The sequence below is a fragment of the Triturus cristatus genome, chromosome 6, assembly GCF_964204655.1.
Source record: "Triturus cristatus chromosome 6, aTriCri1.1, whole genome shotgun sequence".
Lineage (NCBI taxonomy): Eukaryota > Metazoa > Chordata > Amphibia > Caudata > Salamandridae > Triturus > Triturus cristatus.
In genome coordinates this window covers 1,134,437,686-1,134,459,647 of record NC_140589.1, presented here as the reverse complement: position 1 = coordinate 1,134,459,647, position 21,962 = coordinate 1,134,437,686, and the positions used below count along the sequence as shown (strand labels likewise).

The 21,962-nt window shown below is 44.5% G+C and overlaps 1 protein-coding gene across 3 annotated transcripts in view; it reads right to left on the bottom strand.

The window, feature by feature from the left end:
* TBP (TATA-box binding protein) overlaps nucleotides 1–21,962 on the bottom strand; it is a 336,509-nt gene that overhangs the window by 287,233 nt on the left and 27,314 nt on the right. The window contains exon 2 of one of the 3 annotated variants that reach the window (XM_085612032.1): nucleotides 5,708–5,806. The exons of the other annotated variants lie outside the window; for them this stretch is intronic. The gene's annotated coding sequence lies outside the window, so the exon portion shown is untranslated. The remainder of the gene's footprint in view (nucleotides 1–5,707; nucleotides 5,807–21,962) is intronic. 3 annotated transcript variants of the gene reach the window in all.

Sequence of the window (21,962 nt, the reverse complement as noted above, 5' to 3'; positions counted from 1 at the left end):
CTGGACCCCTGGGTGGAGAGCCCCTGCTCTCCTGGGCCTGCAACAATGCACATCCTGGGCGAGGTTCTAGGTCTCCTCCTCCAGGATGGGCAGGGGGAAGCTTCAAAGGCATGCCGCCTTTGTGAGCTTCCCCAGGCCACTTACTGTACTCAGCAACTGGCCCCCCACCGGTTCTGACCCCCACTCTGGCGGAAAGACTGGCCGGAAACTCCAAGTAAGGACAGGGGATGTGCCAGCACTGCCAACCCCACCCCTCAGGTGGGGATGCGAGATAAAGCACATCTCCGGGCCCTCGCCATCTTGAAGATGGGAGCCCTACCCAATCAGGATTAGGCCACTGCCTCCCTCCCACAGGAGAGTGGCAGGATAAGGGGTGTACCCACCCCAGGACAGGGACCCAGTGGTCCCTGTCCTTTACCTACCTGTAACGCCCCTAAATTTAGTATTTAGGGGCGCCCTGAACCTTCCTTCCTTAGATTCCAGATTTCGAAACAGCAAAGAAGATCAAGAAGACCTGCTGTGCAGCTGCTAAGAAGAGGAAGACACCAACTGCTTTGGCCCCAGCCCTACTGGCCTGTCGACCCTCGAACCTGCTCCTGCTAAACCCCGGCACCTCCTGTGGCCAGCAACCTCACAAACCCCGGAGGATCTGGCTACCTTGGGACTCTGAGCATCTGGGACTCCCACCAGCAGTGGCTCTGCTCAAAGCAAGAACCTAACCCCTGGCATCAGCCAGAAACCGCTAACCCTGCACACACTGCACCCGCCAAGCCTGGCCTGTGCTGGAGTGGACAAAGACTCAGAGGACGTCCCCCCGGCGACTGTGACCCTGAATCTGGCACCCAAGGACCCACCTCGACGCCTGCAGCCTCAGAAACAGGGACCCCCCCCTCAACCACGATCAACAGAGGGTAACCAAAAGGCACCCCTGCACCCGGCGCCCTGCAGCCCCCTGTGCCCGACTCCTGGGTACCTACTTATCCTCCAACTACCCAACTTACCTCTCGAAGTGGTGGGCACACCTGAAGAATCTTCGGACCCGAGCTTGCAGCCTTTGTTCGTCCTTGAGCTTTCCCATTGCAATCCATTGAGCGCCCGAAGGCTCAAAAGCACCCAGCCGCCCGAGTGGCCCTGGCAGTGCAACTTCTACTCCTACCTACTTCCCCATTTGCCCTGAGCAAGTGACCAGGAACCCAGCTCCCACAGCAGCTTGGCCTGCTAGTCAGCAGCCACCAACCGGGGCCACCCTGCCTCCCATAGGATAACATTGGGCCGAACTCACTCTGCACCCGGCTGCCCCGGTGCCGCTTAGGGTGTAACAACTGTATTATCTTCCATAGGAAACCATTGACTGTTTTACTGTGAAATTTCTTCTAAGTGTCGATTTTGCAAACTTATAAATAGTCCTTAAAAATCGCCTGTATAACTTAAACGCAGTTTCTCAACTGTTTACAGGTGGTACACTAGTGCTGGATCCAGGATCCAACACTGACCTAGAAAAAGTAACCATAACCCCACTTACCTGCTAAGTGAATTTCCTTCCATAGGATAACATTGGTAATTTGATCAGAAAAAGTCTCTGTCAACTTTTAAAATAGCAAAATATTGCTTCAAAATTACAACAGTAACTAAAAAGTATTTACTCACTTGTTTCCAAGAACTGTCCCAGGGCTGAAACTAGGATCCAGTCCTGGAGTTAGAAAAGTAATCCTGAAAGTAATCAATTGCATACAACTTAAAATTCCCATTGAGCTCAATGTATTATTGTGTTTGAAATTGTGTTGCCTATTGCAACAAACTAACTATTGCAGTCCAAGTCAATTGTCCTTTGCAAAGTATTTACCTAAAGCATCTCATTCTGAGAACGTATCTTTTAATACCTAGTGTTGGTTCTAAAATAAAACAACCATATATTTTTATATACAAACCATTGGCCTAGAGTTCAGTTCTTGAGTGTGTGAGACTATTTGCTGACTGAGTGTGTACAACAAATGCTTTATACACTGTCCTCGGATACTGCTTTACTGCTCGACCAAGCTACCACTTTAGAGAGTAAGGTTATATCTAACTTTAGCCTCTGCCAAACCTCTGGGGACTGTGGACCCTATACACACTGTACCTATTTGAGAACAGTATATATAGAGCCACTTTCCTACAACGCACGTTTAGCTACACATAGTGCCAATGATTCTGTATGCATTGATCAGTCAAATATGGTAACGCATGAAGCACAAACCTTGGCTTTACCTCCACCTGAGAAAAAAATTGGATCTCCCACCAAAATGTTGTCCTTATGTCGCTATATTAACGAATGTCCCTCCTTTACAGAACAATACAGCAGAAACTACAAGTCAATTGAAAAATAAGGTCGGTCATTGGCTATCCTTTAACTCGGACTTCATTAATACCAATGTGACGAGGGGCCAACCCGTGGCCCACAGAGCGAGGACGATTTGGACCAGTTTCCCCCTCATATTTCCCCTCTCCTCTGTTTCGAGTCGCCTGCTGCTGTCGGACATCGGAACGTGCACTGTGCCTTTAAGGCTCTGGAACATAACTCTCCTGAGCTGCCACATGTGACCTGGTCACATGCACCTATCAGCGACTGGAAGCATTCCCAGGCGGAAGTGAAAGGAGGCGGACTCGACACAGCGGACGTGTTTTCGGAGCAGGGAGACCTCGCAACTGACACTGCAGGAGGAACAAAGGAAGACCCACTCGCTACGGTGCAGGAGTACTCTGGTGGAAAGAGGGAGCCGAACCCAATTAGGCGCTGCGACCACGCATGCCACGTTCCCGGAAGAGCATGGCTTCAAGAGGTACGTGACCGTGTCTCTTCCTTTTGGCTTAAGGTCAGGGGAGGCGGGCTGGTACCCAACGCAAGCAAATAGAACGTGCTGGTACTCAGTCCGATTAGTTAGGATTGATAAGCATAAGCACTGGTGATGGTATTCTGGTCTTACGTCCTCCACTGCTTCCCCTCTGCGAAGTGTTCTCCCTTGTGGGATCCACCCTTACGTTTCCTTCTCTGTTTTGTTTGATTCCCGAAAACCTCGGAGCGTGAAGATCCGAAGAGGACGCAACGACTCCCGGACCCGTGCCCTGACGAGAGCGGAAGTGGGGTTAAAAACAAAAGTAGATGATTCGGAATGGGGCAGTTTTGTGGACAGTAGTCATATTTGTCTTTTACAAAAGACCTGGGCAACCGAGCAGTACCACAGGGCGGGGTATACTACTTTTAGCATTGAAGCTAGACAGCTGGTAGACCTGCAGGAGGACTGCTAATTTGGGTTAGACAACTTTGAGTTGTAAAATAAAACCGCTCAACATAGAATCACAGGAAGTTCTAGGCCTTGATGTTATTTCATCAAAAGGGAACATGCAACTGAGATTAATCAATTCTTACAACGGGTTTAGTAGTCCCCATAAGGACTGATACGCTTTTAAAACTGCTTTAATTGCTCGATAGTTCATGTTAAGGATATTAACTTATTGTAGCCGGAGATTTTAATACGACCCATGAACCGGTTGACTCTATTCAAGATCTGGTACAGGAGGAAGCGCAAACCCGAGGTATTAACAAGAATCAAATACTGGCATTGAAAAGAATTACCAAGGTTGGCCATCAAGTATTGCCGTTCACACTTTGCAAAGGGGTACGTGCCTGTAATGGGCGCATACTTTCAGATGCAGAGGCTAAAACTACGTTCAAAAGGGCCAGTTGCAAGAGCAGAATTGATTTTATCATTGTAGATATCGATTTATGATCAAATATTCACGATATGACTGTCCTGGATAGAGAGGACAGTGATCACAATGCATTGTTTTTGGAGCTATCAGGTATAATACTCCTGCAACAACAAACAATGAAGAGTAGTAGTTTCTATTATTACATCTAATAATAAAAGGAGAATTAAATGGCCTCAGATAATTTCAGATGAGATGCTCCTACCGATAATTTATAAAGAGGAGGTTGAGGCGCTCGTTGTATAGGGAAATCAGGCTTTAAATGAAGATACCACTTTGTCTACTTTTTTGCACCTATCCTCTAAAATAAAGGCTATTTTAAGTAGACAGTGCAATACAAAAATATCCACTAACAAAGCTGCTCCATGGTATAATGAAGACTGTAGGCGAAACAAAATAGCTCTATCCAGGGCAGTCAAAAAAGGAGTAAGGGTCGATATAATTAACTCTCGAAGAGCCTACAAGAGAATACAGGGAGAGGCCACTAGGGCCTGGAAGGAAGAAAACTGGTGTAATTTAATAGAGGCGTCAAGAAAGAAGGATTCCCAGACATTCTGGTATTTATTATCTAAAGGGCTTAAACAGCCAGTTAGTGAAACTGATTTTTATTTACAACCCCAAGTGTGGGAAGAGCACTTCCACAGTTTGTTCTCTGGGGAAGTGCCCATGTTGGAAGATGATCCAGCTGTGATTAGAAAGGGAACTCCATACAGAGTACTGTGTGGAAGAGGTACACTTTTCATTAGAGGAGACAGTTAATGCAATTTCCTCACGGCAGTCTGGGAAGGCTCCTGGGCTAGATAGGCTACCAGGTGATTTATACCACTCAGAACCTAGTATATGGGGTTCCTTACTCCACTCAGTATTTTCTGCTATTACACGTGGCAGGGATATACAAGAGTCTTGGAAAGGTGCCAAAATAATTCCCATAATTCAAAAGGGTGACAAGGGAGACCCAGGAAACTATAGGCCTATCAGCCATATAGATGTTACTCAAAGAAAATTCAGTAAAATGATCTTAACGCATCTCCAAGGCAGGATGGAAGATTCCTGTATACTTTCCCATTTGCAGGCTGGTTTTAGATCTTTTACGAGTAACTTAGATCAGGTGTTCCAGATTAATAAATAAAAACTGGAAGGAAGTAACCATACTGAAGGGCCATTTGTATGTCGTTTTCGTTGATTTGAAAACGGCGTTCAATTCAATAGATCACTCCAAATTATGGGTTGCCTTAAGAGATCTTGGTCTTCTGGGGGGGCTGCTTAAACTCTTGGTCTGGTTGCACACTGGAAACTTTGCAAAAGTTAGGTGGAATGCAGAAAGTAGCCTAACAAATAACATACCAGTTTGAAAAGGGGTACGTCAGGCTTGTGTGCTAACACCAACCCCGTTTACCTTGTATATGAATGGGCTCATAAACTATCTGCACGAGTGCGGAGGTGATCCACCAAAACTTGCGGACAAGCAAATCCCTTGACTTTTATTTGCCGCCGATACGCTGCTTATTTCTAAATCCCCTATGGGAATTCAGAAAGTATTAACCAAGATTGCAACTGCTTGCAAAGAAAGGGGTTTACAAATTAATTGCTCAAAGACTAAGTTCATGGTTTTTAACACATATGTAAAAAAAGAACAAATTGAGGCTAGACTCTCAAAGGCTAGACCAGGTCAAGGTCTTTGACTATTGGGGGGTTAGAGTTAGTGAGAATCTGTCATGACTCCCCAAATGCAGAAGAGCGTGCTCTCTGCAACATGTAGACTGTGCTATTTTTAAGAAAGTCAAAAGTTCCCCTATTCATCCAATTTCACCAATTTTAGAACTACATCAGGCTAAGGGAAAGGGCGCAGCTTTATATGGAGCAGAACTGTGGGAGCTGGAACAATTGAATCAATTAGAAGTATCTGAAAACAAATTTTAACGACCCATCTTAACCCTACCAAGAAATATGCCATTAATACCTCTCCGTTTGGACCTTGGTCTAAGGTCTGTTGTCCATTTTGCCGTCCTGAAGGCGCTCATGTCCTGGGTCAGACTGTGGACCAGCAAGTCGCAGATCCCTGTTAAGGAGGCAACGGAGAAGCTTTTTACTTACCATAGTTAAACTGGGCGCCTAGTATGGTTTAATAAAATAAAGGGTTGGCTCTATAAATTGGGACTGGGTTTTATGTGGGAGGACCAGAAATCTATTACCAAAGAAAATGAGGTCTCATCTAAAAATATATATTTTGGGAGTTTATTGATTCCTCATGTACTGAAGCTAGGATTACCAGTTCCCTAACAACTTGTGTTTTAGATATTAGTTGTTTTAAGCTCGGACCCTCTATGGATGAAATTGAACCCCCCCCCACCCCCATGTGCACTTTATATACAATTCAGAACTAGGGTTCTTCCACTGAATGTGCTGAGAAGTAATTGGAAGAATGCAACTGTCACCTCGTTATGCCCTCTATGTAACGCTAGCCCTGAAACACTAGAGAACTTTATATTTTTTTGTCCATATTTATGCAAAGCTAAGAAAAACTTGGATTATTCTGGCCTGTCGCGTGCTAGCCTTCTCACGCCCCAAAGATGCACTGCGTGTCTTTACATCAAACACAACTGGGTGGCTTATCTTTACACAAACCAGATGCATGGTGCAGAAGGTCAAAATTTGGACTAAGCACGTGCAATGAAAATCGGACAATCACTGAGTAAATAGATTTAGGCCCCTTTGTTCATCGGAAATTAATTTTGTGGCCCGTGACCAAACCTGATAGCATAGTGCTCCTTCACTTTTTATTGTATCACATTTATATTATAGGTTTTAAAGAATTGTTATATCTTTATCATATTTCTATTTTTACTTCTGTCAGGGAATGGATTGACGTCCTCTTTTTAATCGTATGTTTTAAGCTTTAACTGAATTTGGTATACAAACAAGCAAGTAGATGATGTTTTGTATGTGTATTTGATGTGTTATGAATTTGTATGTTTAATGAGATGCTTTTTTTTCTGTGTATGATCAGGTTATTGATCAAAATAAACCTCTCTACACACATATATAACCCACACATATATATATAGATTTATATACATTATATATACACACACACACACACACACACACACACACACACGATATATCCAAGATCCGAGCTACACTATTCCTACTACGGGAACAGAAGCCAGCACACGCGGGGTGGTTGCAAAAAATGTATTCGCTCAACGCGTTGAGGAAATAAACTTTTTGCAACCACCCCGTGAGTGCTGGCTTCTGTTCCCGTAGTAGGAATAGTGGAGCTTGGATTAAATTTGCGGTACACCACCGCAACGGCAGCACCGGTTCGAGAGTGCTCCAGCATTGAGGTGTAAACAGGAGGAGGAATATATATATATATATATATATATATATATATATATATATATATATTATCTACTGGCAGTCGCCAGTAGATAGTTATAGTTAGGACCGTGTTTCCATAGGAAATCCGCAACATTCTATTTGGAATAACTTTGGCGCCGGTTGACGAATCCTCGCGAAATTTTCAAAATAGGTGGAGCGCTCCGCTCCTACCCTGAAAGTCTCGGGGGGATTCGTCAAGCGGGGGCTGAGAAAAAAGGGGGGTCCCAAAACGCGTTTTCCCCATGCAATTTTCCATAGGGACTTTTAGTCCAAGGTACAGCCCAAACGGCTGAACAGAATTACTTGACATTTGGCAAATAGGTAGTCCTCAGGTCAGGCATGTGCCTTTTGCATATATGGTGTCAATCTGTTCAGTAGTTCCTGAGAAAATCAAAAGTAAAATCATATACATATCTGGGTGGAGCCTAACCACACATCTCATCGTGAGATCCGATTGGCTGTCAGTACTTCATCCAAGAAGTGTTGGCAGCCATCTTGGGACCAATATACATGATAGCACCTCATTAAAAAGCATTGCAGTTAATAGAAGGTTTTAAGACTTTAGTTACATTATAAATCATTTGTTGATGGTACCATACTCATTTTAGGAATTGTGGTGTGTTCTAAGGTGATTTTACCATGTGAAAAAGCCTTCTGCTGTGATATCACGAACCATGTTTGAGAGAAAGCCATTTTCTCATACTTTTCCCACAGAGGCAGGGGTGGGGGAATCATATCGCCCTACGCCCGAACCATGTTGTTTATATTGACGGGCAAGAAGATTTATTGTCTATTTATGTCCGAAGGACATGTAGACATTAATCACGTTTTAATCACGTTAAAACAACAGGCTGTGGGCACTCTGGGGTTCACAGCCAATCCGAAGCTTGCAGAGAGCCTTTGGCGGCATCTGATTGGCTAGCAGCCCATGACTGGGCTCTAGCCAGTGATTGGCTGGGGGAGTGAAACGTCACTCAGCCTCTGCAAGCAGTAGTCCGTGGTCGCCACGAGGCTTGCAATAAGCATTCAGGTAAAATAAGTAGTTTTGCCCGCTTGAATTGTGTGATATTGTGACGGAGGTGCTGCGATTTTCTTTTATTTATATTTTTAGCAACCGTGCGTGGGTAGATTAATTAGTACAAAAGCCTAGGCCTGGCCCGCCTCGGCGCCTCAGATGAGGACGTCAAAAAAGTGCATCGCAAGCAGGCGCGCTGCGCTACCACCGCTTTATGGGGGAAACACCCATTACATCGAATTCAGATTCACGCGCTGCCATCGCAACGCGGGTTTAACATCGCAGGTCCGGAGCCTTCATACCGCAGATGGAAACAGATCTGCAGATTAAGGCTTTCAAAAGAGACATCCGTTGGTGACTTGCAATTTATAACTTAAAGTCCTAATATAGAATAGTGAACTATTAACTTTCAGCCCAGAACTGCATAAACACACCAACAAATATACATTACAAAATTGATTAATGTTGCAAAGAGGGTACATTTGGCAAAAAAAACGATTCTTATTATTAAAGGAAGCTCCCAACTTTGCGGTTTCTTTTTCGACTCTGCGTTTGTGCTTCTCCACACCAAGCACTCAAACTACTGCCTACCAGTATGGGTGACATGTGACTCCTACACTATCACTCCTTTGGCTTATGGGCAAAAAAACATTGTCGCACACAGCGCAGCCAGCACTAAAAGTTTTCGAAGCACCTGCTGCAGCGTTTCTTTCCGCCGGCAATTACCAGGCCTCACAGAAATGTGTAGAAAACTCGTGTGATGAATTACCATCCTGGAAAGAGATCCGTGTTTTGTATAGTTGAGGTTGTGACCTCTGTGAAGTTAGTGCAGAGGGTTAATATGCCTGCTGCAAAGAACATGTACGAAGTCGATTACAGAGTGCATAGGATGGAAACGGATCGGCAGATTAATGCTTTCAAAAGAGACATCAGTTGGTGACTTTGCCGTTTCTTTTTCGATACAACTTACCGATTCGCAAGGAACGTAGGGCTCACGTCTGGCCAGCTGCAAAAGTGAGGGGGAAATGGCAGGAGGCACGCTGGCTGACACCTTTTATATCCCACCCATACGTTTTTACAAGGGTGACGGTAAATTAGTACATTACGTATGGTTTGAAATGTACGTATTTTGTGGGAATAAATACACAGCCAAGGGTGACGGTAAATTAGTACATTACGTATGGTTTGAAATTTACGTATTTTGTGGGAATAAATACACAGCCAAAAAAAATGGAATAGAAATAAAAGAATTGCCGTCAGGGTTAAGGGGAGGGGGTGCAGGGACGCGATAATATCGCTTGACAAGTTTTCCTTTAGCATTATTATTGCACAGCATTCAATGGTTTACCGATTTTAATAAAGCAAAAATATATTAATGTTTCTCTGTCAGCCGGAGCCCTTAGGTTAAATGTAAAAAATTTTAATTTGATACTTGTATAGCGCACTACTCACCCGCAAGGGTCTCAAGGCGCTTGTACAAATACCGCTGTGGAACCCATCCTGGCTTTCCCTGTTATGCATCCACTCCTGGGCACCCCCAAGGTGGAGGCCAGGCATCCTTAGCGTTGTGGCGGCCGTTGTGGAGATTAAGCAAGCTATTGCCCAGAGTTGCAGAGTGGGACTCCATGATTGGAATAGGCACCGAGGCGAGAATTATCAGGTCCGTGGAATTTTTTGAGCCCAAGACCCGCCGAGGCGGGGAATTGAACCCTGGTCCCGGGCTAGACCTCTGCCTCAGGGTCTGCCGCTCTAATCATTGAGCCACACTTCTTCTCAGGTTTAATGTGGAACGGGGGTAGGTGGGACAAGTGGATTTTACAGGACATGTAGATCTCAGTGGCATTTTTGTCCCTTGGACAACTAGATTATTTGGAAAATTCCACACCCCTGTAGAGGTTTGGAAGGTGATCTATAAGCTAAACTGAGAGCATATTTTCTGTGAATTCACATTATCTTTCTCAGTCATGTAAGAATGAAGTCTGACATTCTCAGTAAAACATGTACATCCAACAAGGGCAGAGACTGTCAGTTGATTCCTTTGTGTTCTACTGCAGCTTCCCAGAGTGCTCTAAAGAACAACTAGAGCGCTAACAGTCTTACTTATGACAAAAGTATGACACACCTGAAGCCATCTTGATTGGAATAAAGAGGTAACACTTAAAACATTTAATTTACAAAGGAACAAAATGAGGGGGTTCATTTTGCCATATAAATTATGATTAGTGCTGCAGAAAGAAAAACTAGGGCACATTTTGACTTCTGAAATCCTCTTTTATTTCATAAAAACATTCTGACATGCAGACTGAAACATGCACTTTGAATACCAGCAGCAGACTTGCCTGGTGAGCAGTAGCTTTACTACAGCGATCTAATGAGCAACTAGAGTGCTAACATTCAGAATTTATGGAAAACGTGTGACACATCTGAATGCCTTCTTGATGGAATCAAAGTAAAAAACTGAAAGTATTTCCTACTGAGGAGACTGCAGTAAATGAGGAAATTATGAAACTTCATAACAAATAAGTCTCCCAAGATGGCCACCAGAGACAAAAGAGCCCAAATGTAGCCCAAATATCACCCAGATGTAGCCCAAGTATAGTCCAATGACAGAATGTCCCAGAGTGTTCTTAAGAAAATCTAGAGCTCTTATTGTCTTACTTATGACAAAAGTATGGCACACCTGAAGCCATCTTGAATGGAATAAACTGGTAACACTTAAAACATTTAATTTAAAAAGGAACACAATGAGGGGGTTCATTTTGCCATAGAAATTATGATTAGTGCTGAAGAAAGAAAAATTAGGGCACATTTTGAGTGACTTCTCAAATCCTCTTCCATTTCATTAAAAAACTCTGATATGCAGACTGAAACATGAACTTCTAATACTAGCAGCAGACTTCCGTGGTGAGCAGGAGCTTTACTACAGTGATCTAATGAGCAACTAGAGTGCTAACATTCAGAATTTATGGCAAATGTGTGACATATCTGAATACCTTCTTGATGGAATCAAATAAAAAACTGAAAGCATTTCCTACTGAGGAGACTGCAGTAAATGAGGAAATTAGGAAACTTCATAACAAATAAATCTCCTAAAATGGCCACCAGAGACAAAAGAGCCCAAATATCACCCAGATGTAGCCCAAATGTAGCCCAATGACAGAAGTGTGCAAAACACTTATTTTTTGTGTATTTGCAGTTTTATATAGTGCAGACTTGTCAGGTATTGGAGTGCTTTACATGAACATTGGTTACATCACACAAGATCAAATTCATTTTGGTTGTAGACATGGGGAGATTAAGTGATTTGACCAGAATCACAGAATGTTGAGCTGAAGCAGAAACTCCAACCTGGTTCCCCAGTTGCAAAGTCTGCAGCTCTGGAAGTAACACCACACCCTCTCCCCTTGGATGCAACATTTAATCAAGTGGTCAACTGGATAAAAAAAACTAAGATTACAAATAATTTAAAAGTTCTTTGTCGCTATTTGAAAACTCAGAAAATATGTCTTCATTTTAGTTTTTTAGAGCACTAACCATAATTTTGATGCAAATAAGACCCTCTCATATATGTAACTTCTAAAGGAAATGCTCTAGGCATTACAGTTTTGATTACATCAAGATGACGTCATGCGTTCCACACTTTTGTAATAAATATAGAATGTTAGCAATCTAGTTGTTCATTGGGATACTGTTGAGAGGCAGAGGCCAGGGGCACGGACTCTGAAAATTGAAGGCAGGTAGGAGAGTGCAGAGGCAACAATTTGACCACACTAGGCAGGCAGGAAGGGCAGTGGCAGCACAACAGACTATGGAGGGCAGTGGAAAGGGGGCAGGGGCAACAAACCAACAATACAGGACTGGCAAGAGAGGCTGTGGCAATATAATAGACCATTGTGGGCAGAAGGAAGAGGCAGTGGTCATACAACCATACATGCCAACCGACCCGTTTCAGCCTGGAAACGTCCAATGTTTTTAAGCTCAAATGGGCTTTACTTGATCTGTTTCCTGTCTACAATCTTCTCTTTTTCAATGTAACTCAAAGGGGAAAATCAATGCCCCAGTTTCTTTTCAAAATCTCCCTCTTACCAAGTTCAAAATGTTCGCAAGTATGGTACATTGGATCATGGTCGGCAGGAGGAATTGGGGTAGGGACATGGACTCGGATAACAGAGGACAGGAGGGACATTGAGAGGTGCACCAAACTGACCCTACAGGGCAGGCATCAGGGTTTGCAGCAGCACAATACACCACACGGGGCATGCGGGACGGGAGTGCAGCACAACAATCCATAGAAAGCAATAGGGAGGGGACAGGACCATGCACATGGACAACAGACAACAGAGGGGAAAGAGGCAATGGTAGCTAGCTGACCATAATGGACAGACAGCAGAGAAAGCTGCAGCATAACAGACCATAAAGGGCAGGAGGGACGGATCAGGGGCATTACAATGGAACCGACAAGCCAGGAGGGAGGGAATAGGGGTCTGCACATGGAAACAGAGGGCTGGGGGCAAGGGGGCAGGGCAGGATCAGCAAGATGACCATTGAGGTCAGGCAGGATGGGCACTAGAAACAAGACACCATGGAAAGCAACAGTGAGACTATGATGGCATACACACAGACCATGGAGGGAAGGTGGGAGGGGGTCAGGAGCAGCTATCTGACCACACAGGGAAGGTGGGAGGGGCAATGGCAGCACAGAAGACCATGCATGGCAAGCGGGAGGGTTAGTGGCAGCACAATGGCTATGATGGGCAAGAAGGAGGGTGGAGGGGCATGCACAAAGGACCATGGAGGATAGAAGGGAGGGTCAGGACCTGGGCACAGACAAGAGAGTTCAGGGGAAGGGGCCTCACAACAGACCGCGCAGGGCAGGCAGGAGGAGCAGTTGCAGCACAACAGACCAGGGAGGGCAGAAGGGTGTGGCAGTAAAATGGACCATGGAGGACAGGAGGAAGGGGATAGGGGCATGGCATGTGGACAGGCAGGGTGGAGGTGGCAGGGACAGGTTACAGTCATCTGACAATGCTAGGCAGGGGGGAGGGGAGTGGCAGCTCAACAGAACACTCGGAGTAGATAGGAGTGGCAGGTCCATGGAACATGGTGGGCAAAAAGGATGGAGCAGGGGCATGCACAAAGACATCGGAGGGCAGGGGGAAGGAGAATAGGGGCAGCAAGCTAAGCACAGAGGCTAAGCAGGAGGTCAATGATGGGCCATAGAATTGGGCAATGGAGGGCAGGATGAGTGGACTGGTACATCATGCTAAATGCAGGGCAGTGGCAGCACATCAGACCATGCATGGCAGGAGGAAGGAGGCTAGTCCATAGATTCAGACAACAGAAGATAGGGAGGAGGTGGATGGGGCAGCAAGCTAACTGTTCATAGAAGGAGGGTATTAGGAACTTTATTGTTTTTAAAATGTGTGTCTGTGCGAACTACTTAAAATATGAACAAGTATGCAGCATAATCTCACTTTTATTCAGGAAGAAGAGGACGTTTGTGACTGTGACTCCGGGCTCACTTGGCAGAAACATCCCCTGACCCTCCACCCCCCATCGCGAAATGTAATGCCCGTAAAAAGGGTAGGTGGACGCAGTGTTATATAGAACATAATCCTGAGAGCACGATTGAAAATGAAAACTAGATATAGTATATGGTATAAACTATGCACCAAAAAGTGTGATATAAGATGAACCGGGGCATGAAATATAATATGCAATAAATTGTGCGCAATGACAGATTCATTGGAGAGCGCGAGATAGCACAGGCACTAGCGTTTGCTATGTGATATGCACAGGGCAGTGTTGTGTAACCTAAGTAGTCTCTAAAGTTGTAATATAAAATATGTGCTGGGTAGTGTAACATTGCATATGCACTGTGACAAAGATATGGATCCCAGATTGTAATATGTATGGCATAGCGCTGTGCTTTATAACATAGGCATCGAGGAAGGCACGTTAGATGGGGCAATATAACCCGTGCGAAGACAAGTGTGGCATGACATATTCACGGGGTGGTGTTACAGTGCACATGGGCTAGAGAGTGTCATAGCATACGCACTAGCTGGTGGAATACAACACAGAGGTGTGTGGCACTCGGTGGGCACTGGTGGGTGTAACACAGCATTGGGCTCAGCCAGGAGCACGCTGTGACTCTCAAGTGAGGTTCGTCTCCTTTCCAGAGAGTAAAATAAAAAGTATTACACATCCGGCGGTGGATGTGTGTTTTATTAACCGTGAGGGGGTTTCTTGCATAGTTCGGTCGAATTTTTGTCGAATCCCCTTTGAATGGCTTGGTGTGCATGTGTATTAAATGTGCCCGTCAATAGCTACCCATGTTTGTATAAATAAACGACAAGGGTGTCTACTTGGAGAGTACCCACCAGCGGGGGCGCCGGGATTAGGCACAGTAGGGTGTCAGACATGTCAGAGCTTCACTAGCGGTGTGAATACATTCTACGTGGATTCATTGTATGTATAGTCGCCTTTTAATGAATATCACGCAAATCGTCATGGTGATAGGTACATAAGGTTTGTCCAGCATGTCCTAGGTGTTTCTATAAATATAGTTAAAAAAAAACAAAAACAAAGGCCGGCCCCGGGGGATGGGGTCCTCGGGGCCATAAGTGGCCTGAGGAGGGGGGCAACACAGCCCCCTCCTAAAGAATAATTTTTTTTTTTTTAAAAAGGCCATGACCTGGGGATTGGGGTCCCCGGGGCAGATTAAGGCCTTGGGAGGGCCAAATAAATTTTTTTCAACAAACAGGGTGCAGGCCCTGGGGGATGGGGTCCCCAGGGCTAATAAATTAGAAAAAGAAAGAAGGCCACACAGCCCTCCTTCTTAAAAATAAATAAATAAAAGACCGGCATCGCGCCGGAGGCCACGCCCCCTCCTTGCAGCACTCTGCAAACGCGCCCCCTGGCCAGTTGTAAGTTGAGGAATTAATTCCCCTTCAATACTGAGGGTCCCTGAGGGCCAACTAGCCCAACAGGTATCTCCAGTATGCGCCAGGGAGCTGCGTTGCAGACAGGTGTTCTGAGGCCACGCCCCTTTTTACACCTCCATGCAACGCAGCTCTGTGGCGCTTACTGGAGGTACCTAGTGGGCTAGTTTGACCCTAGGGACCCTTAGGATTCAAGGGGACTTAATTTCTCAACTCAGAACGCCCACAGGCCCTGTGGTGCGTTTTTAAGTTGGGGGAAATAATTCCCTTTCAATCCTGAGGGACCCTGGGGTCCAACTAGCCCACCAGGTGCTTCCAGTAAGCACCACTGCTCTGCGTTGCAGAGAGGTGGTGCAAGCCGTGCCACTTTTTACACCTCTCTGCAACGCAGCTCTGTGGCGCTTACTGGAGGTACATAGTGGTCTAGTTGGACCCTAGGGACCCTCAGGATTCAAGGGCACTTAATCTCCCAACTTAAAACGGCTACAGGGCGTGTTTACACAGTGGGGAAGGGAGGGGACGGGGCATGAGGTGACGTGTTCAAACACGCCCTGTGGCCTGTTTTAAGAGGTAGTTTTAATCCCCTGCCCTATTATATACTAGGGGCTTACAGAGGAGGTCATGCTAATCACAGGGGGACCCCAACACATAGTGTGCCCTAGTGTATGTAGGTGTTTTCACTGTATTCTGAGTGTCTTTTAACATAGCACTGGCTCTAGGACTGGTTAGTTAGACTCAGTTACCACCAGTATCCGTCTGAAAAAGTTGAGGGTACAGGATGATTTTGCAACAAGGCTTGTTTCTGCTCTTCTGTTTGTTCTTTCTGCACGTTATAGTTCTTCCTGCACTTTTCTTCGTCTTTGAGGACTTCTGTTGCTTCTTTCTGCATTTCTTTTTTTTCTTTCTGTGCGTTTTTCCTTCTTTCTTCACATGTCCTATCTCTGTAGGCATAGCTAGAAATTAGCATTTAAAAAACCTTTGAAATTCACTGAAAAAAACAGAGGTTTCAGAGGCGTTATAGTTAGCTGGACTTTTCACTCGTACAAAACCATAGAAATTCCCCCGTTATAGTTAGTTCAGCTAACTATAACTCGCGCGCCCGCAATGCACTGCTGATGACGTCACATATTACATCACTCATGACATGGTCAGTGACATCACTCATGACATCACTGATGACATCATCCTTGTGATAGAGTGGCAGACCTCCTCTCCCCCTAATATAACCTTTGATACACATTCAAAAATAGAAATTAAAAATTTCAAAACAATGGACATACCAATACCAGTTACAACAACCTATTCAGTAATTGTAAGATCCACATCCACATCCACTCATTCACCAACAGTCCTATACAGTCACTCATACATGTACTCACTCATCATATTACTCATACACTTATACATCCTTTTACACAACGCCACTCATCCATAGAGTTAGTCACACACAGTCACTCATGCTAATAAAGAATCGAACATCCGTTTACCTGCATATACAGTTATACACACACCACCACACTTACTTCTACAGAAACTTACACATACTTAGTCTTTTTAACAATCACTTATAGAAACACATACTTATTCATACAGGAACTCTTTCAATCTCTCACTCTCACATATACTCACTTATATACACCAATAGTCACATATACTAGTTTAAAACATATGTAGTTACTCATAGAGACACTATTGAGACAGTCATTCATTCACTAACACACCCATGCACACACTCATCCACCCATACAGTCCTGCACACATGCTGTCTTCAACACATACAAACAGTGAGTCACTCATTCATGCACCTATGCACTACGTAATACCCCCCACCGAACCATACAGACATCAGACACTTATACTGATACTCAAAAAACCAACTAATAACCTATATAGACACTCATGTAGCTACTCACCAACCCATGCAGCCACTTATACACAAAATGAGAGACTGATACAGATATTTACATATTTAAACATTACTCACTAAGCCATGTATTCACTAAGATACACTTAATCAGTCAGTTATACAATCAATTTTTCAAAAATAAATCATCCATTTAGACACTTATATACCCATTTACTCTTCCATCGACCTTGAGATATACATATATAAAACATATGTAATTTTCAGAAAAACACGCATTCACTGGATGAGGTCATGAGTGATGTCATGAGTGATGTCATGAGTGATGTCATGAGTGATGTCATGAGTGATGTCATGAGTGATGTCATGAGTGATGTCATGAGTGATGTCATGAGTGATGTCATGAGTGATGTCATGAGTGATGTCATGAGTGATGTCATGAGTGATGTCATGAGTGAGTGCATTGCGGGCGCGCGAGTTATAGTTAGCTGAACTAACTATAATGGGGGGATTTCTATGGTTTTGTACGAGTGAAAAGTCCAGCTAACTAGAACGCCCCTGAAACCTATGGTTTTTTCAGTGAATATATATATATATATATATATATTTATTATCTACTGGCGGTCGCCAGTAGATAGTTATAGTTAGGACCGTGTTTCCATAGGAAATCCGCAACATTCTATTTGGAATAACTTTGGCGCCGGTTGACGAATCCTCGCGAAATTTTCAAAATAGGTTGTGCGCTCCGCTCCTACCCTGAAAGTCTCGGGGGGATTCGTCAAGCGGGGGCTGAGAAAAAAGGGGGGTCCCAAAACGCGTTTTCCCCATGCAATTTTCCATAGGGACCTTTAGTCCAAGGTACAGCCCGAACGGCTGAACAGAATTACTTGAAATTTGGCAGAGAGGTAGTCCTCAGCTCAGGGATGTGCCTTTAGCATATATGGAGTCAATCTGTTCAGTAGTTCCTGAGAAAATTGCAGTTAAAAGCACATACATATCTATAGCCGAGCACCGTGCGAGCACCCTAACGTGCGCGAGCGTAATTCTGATTGGTGGTTACATGTTAGTCAACGTTCGAATCGGTCGAAATCAGGAAGTGTCGGCCGCCATATTGCTTGTTTTCAGTGCGAGAGTGAAAAAGGAAGGTGGCGAACGTGAAAAGGGGGCAGGGTAGAGAGTTCCTGACCCCCTAGCCTTTGTCAGGGGGGTTCCTGAAGGACCCCGAAGGCAGAAAAAAACATTTTCAATTTTTTTTTTTTTTTTTTTTTTTTTTTTTAAATCGCGGGGGTGCGCGCACAGTGAAAAACTAAAAAAGAAAAAAAAAGCATTTAAAAAAACCGTACATAGGTTTCACACACGTTATAGTTAGGAATTAGCATTTAAAAAACCTTGCAAATTCACTCAAAAAACCATAGGTTTCACACATGTTATAGTTAGGTGGATATTTCACTCGTAAAAAAACAATGAAATTCCCCCGTTATAGTTAGTTCAGATAACTATAACTCGCGCGGCCGCCACTCTATCACAAGGATGATGTCATCAGTGATGCCACTGACCATGTCATGAGTGATGTAATATGTGACATCATCAGCAGTGGATTGCGGGCGCGCGAGTTATAGTTATCTGGACTAACTATAACGGGGAATTTCACTGGTTTTTTACGAGTGAAATATCCACCTAACTATAACATGTGTGAAACCTATGGTTTTGTTAAGTGAATATATATATACATACATACACACACACACACACATACATACATATATACACACACATATATACATCCACAAATGTTACCAACGGCAGCCCCAGTTTACGTCAGTTGCAATTCCACACAAGGCAAGATAATAGCAACACAGCCAGGCGCCAGTACTTTGTGAGTTTTATCATTCTATTTTCTAATTACCATCGGTGCGGACAGGAGACCATCGTGTTTCAGCCGTAGCCTTCAACAGGGCCATATAATACTTTTAAAAGGGAACCGTTCTCTAAAAACACCAATAAAAGAAATGCATAGACTGCTTTTTATTCAAATCAATGGCACAATTCATCCACCATGTTAAGTTATCGTCACATATATAATTAACATGTCGGTGAAAGGTTACCAAATTCTCATTTTCCGGAGCAAAAGTGCTTTCCACAGCCAAACAATGGTTTGGAACACCACTGGGTGTTTGAAGACGCCGATCACTGTATCTGCATTTCGCAGTGGAGGACACGGAAACTCCGACATGGACCGTTATGGGATTGTGTGAGGCAGAAACCGAGGAGGTTGGGCCAGTGTGATGCGCTAATCAGTGAGGAGCTATTAAGAACGCATTTAAAGAACCTCCAGGTGTAACACCAGTAAAGTGAAGCAGGCACTGAAGAAAGTCTGCCCATGTGTTTTGCTATTCCAGCAATATGGGAGCCCCCTTTGCAATAAAGATACCTTTGGCCACCGAGCATGTGTCGGACCCGTTCCTGTGGAGTGGGATAGATTATATATCTCTTCAGCAAAAAACCCTGCACGGTCCCCACCAACGAACCAGAGTCTCCACGGCACAGAGAGAATCTACGATTATTTTCTCATCAGAGGTACTTTATTTTCTTCAACACCATTAGAGCAAACGTTAAAAGGACGAGATAGACAGACAGACAGATCTCGACAAAGGTGAAACATGCTTTCTCATTCTCCTCGACCTATCCGCTGCCTTTGATACTGTTAACCACACTGCCTTAATAAACACTCTTAAAGTCTGCTTTGGCCTCAATGGCCATGTCCTCAACTGGTTCACCTCCTTTCTCCAACACAGAACCCAACAAATCAAAATTGAGAACTGCCTCTCCAACCCCACTTCGATCTCTCTCGGTGATCCCCCAGTGATCCATTCTCTCTCCTGCTCACTTCAAGGAACCACTCACCCTCATCCTCAAACAAGCAGGAATAAATTACCACCTTTATGCCGATGACATGCAACTTTACTAGAAGATTAAATCCCACTCCAATATCCTTCACGTAAATGACACCCTGACCAGGATCCAATCATGGTTCCACCATAATCATCTCAAACTCAACCCTAAACAAGCATTTACAATGCAATGGTCTCGGCAATATTATAGGTAGAGCTATTGGTATTGCTCATTATTTTTTTATCAGATGGGTATAATGGCATCCAGTACCCCACAACTTCAAGCGTTTTGTGGAGGGGCACCCTCGCAGCGCACACGAGAGGTGAACAAATGAACGACATCCCCATGGGGTAGACACCGGGGCAGCTACTGGAAGTCTGCAGGCCGGGGAAAGGGTAAATGGGGGAAACGAAGGGGACAAAGAGAAAAAAAAGGCACAGAATTACGGGGACCGCAAAGGGGACAGGAGAAAAAAGGCACAGATTCACGGGGGCAGCGAAGGGGACAGGAGAAAAAAGGCACAGAATCACGGGGGCAGCAAAGGGGACAGCAGGAGAAAAAAGGCACAATATTTACATTACACATTCAGGCACGGGTAGATTAAAAGTTGCAATGTCAGCAGCTAAGAAGCCCCGATCTGGTCTATTGTGCCTAGCTGCTTGACTTAACTCCGACTACAAACATTTTGACCACATCTCCCCTACCCTGAAAACCCTCAAATGGCTACCCATCGAAGGCAGATCCACCTATAAGACTGCATGTATCACGCACAAAGCCCTTCACCAAAACTTCCCTCGTTACCTCTCAGATAAACTCCACAAAGCAGGCTGCGCCCGACCGACGAGGAACACTAACGCCCTCATGCTTATCCCCCCCCCCGTTAAAGAAGAAATGCACCCAAGCTCGATCCTTCTACAGTAACACTCCCTCCATCTGGAACTCCCTACCTAAAGACCTACGCTGTAACCCCTCCTATTTCAACTTCAAAAAAAGAACTCAAATTGCTCCTCCTCAACAAATACCGGGGGTCCTTAATACCTACCACTGACACTGTTCTCACGCTCTGCGATCCCATCAAGCCCCCCCCTTTCTTGCCCTCCAATTCTATCCCCTCCCACCAAACGCCCCTCCCTCACGCTACTCTTTGCCCCCTTAACCTTCCGCCCTGCTCTCTACATCTACATATGACATCTAACTCAACGCACAGCCTCCCACTACTTTTCTACTCCCCTAACTCCTACTCTCTTCGTCCCCTGCCTAATCTCTTCTCTTTCACCCACACCCTCCCACCCTAATCTCTCACTACCAACGTTAGCTTAATTAAGTTGTATTGTAAACAGCCTTCGTATTTATTGGTTTTCTTTGTTATGTTGGCTCTTGTTTTGCTCAAATGTTTTTGAATAATGTACCTCCTCACATCCCTGTAAAGCGCTCCGATATTCCTCGGTCTAGCCAGCGCAATAGAAAACCTTTAAATAAATAAATAATATATATTTATATAAAAATGCGTGCACACATGCACTCGGTGTTCCGCTTCCTGTCCGTGACCAAGGCTACTCGCCGAAACATGTTGGAGAAATGGAAGCCTATCTGTGCAGCATATCTCTGAATAAAGCTGCTGTCCCCAGAAACGGGCCTCTGTGTTGTTTTCATTGGCGTCATGAAGTGACGGGCTGCTCCGTGCCTGCCTGAGGAGGCCGCCCTGAAGGTTTGGGGGCTCCTTACTCGGAGGTTTCTCGTTTGGATAGAGAATATACATATATATATATATATATATATATATATATATATATATATATATATATATATATATATATATATATATATATATATATCATCTACTGGCGGTCGCCAGTAGATAGTTATAGTTAGGACCGTGTTTCCATAGGAAATCCGCAACATTCTATTTGGAATAACTTTGGCGCCGGTTGACGAATCCTCGCGAAATTTTCAAAATAGGTGGGGCGCTACGCTCCGCTCCTACCCTGAAAGTCTCGGGGGGATTCGTCAAGCGGGGGCTGAGAAAAAGGGAGGTCCCAAAACACGTTTTCCCCATGCATTTTTCCATAGGACCTATAGTCCAAGCTACAGCCCGAACGGCTGAACAGAATTGCTT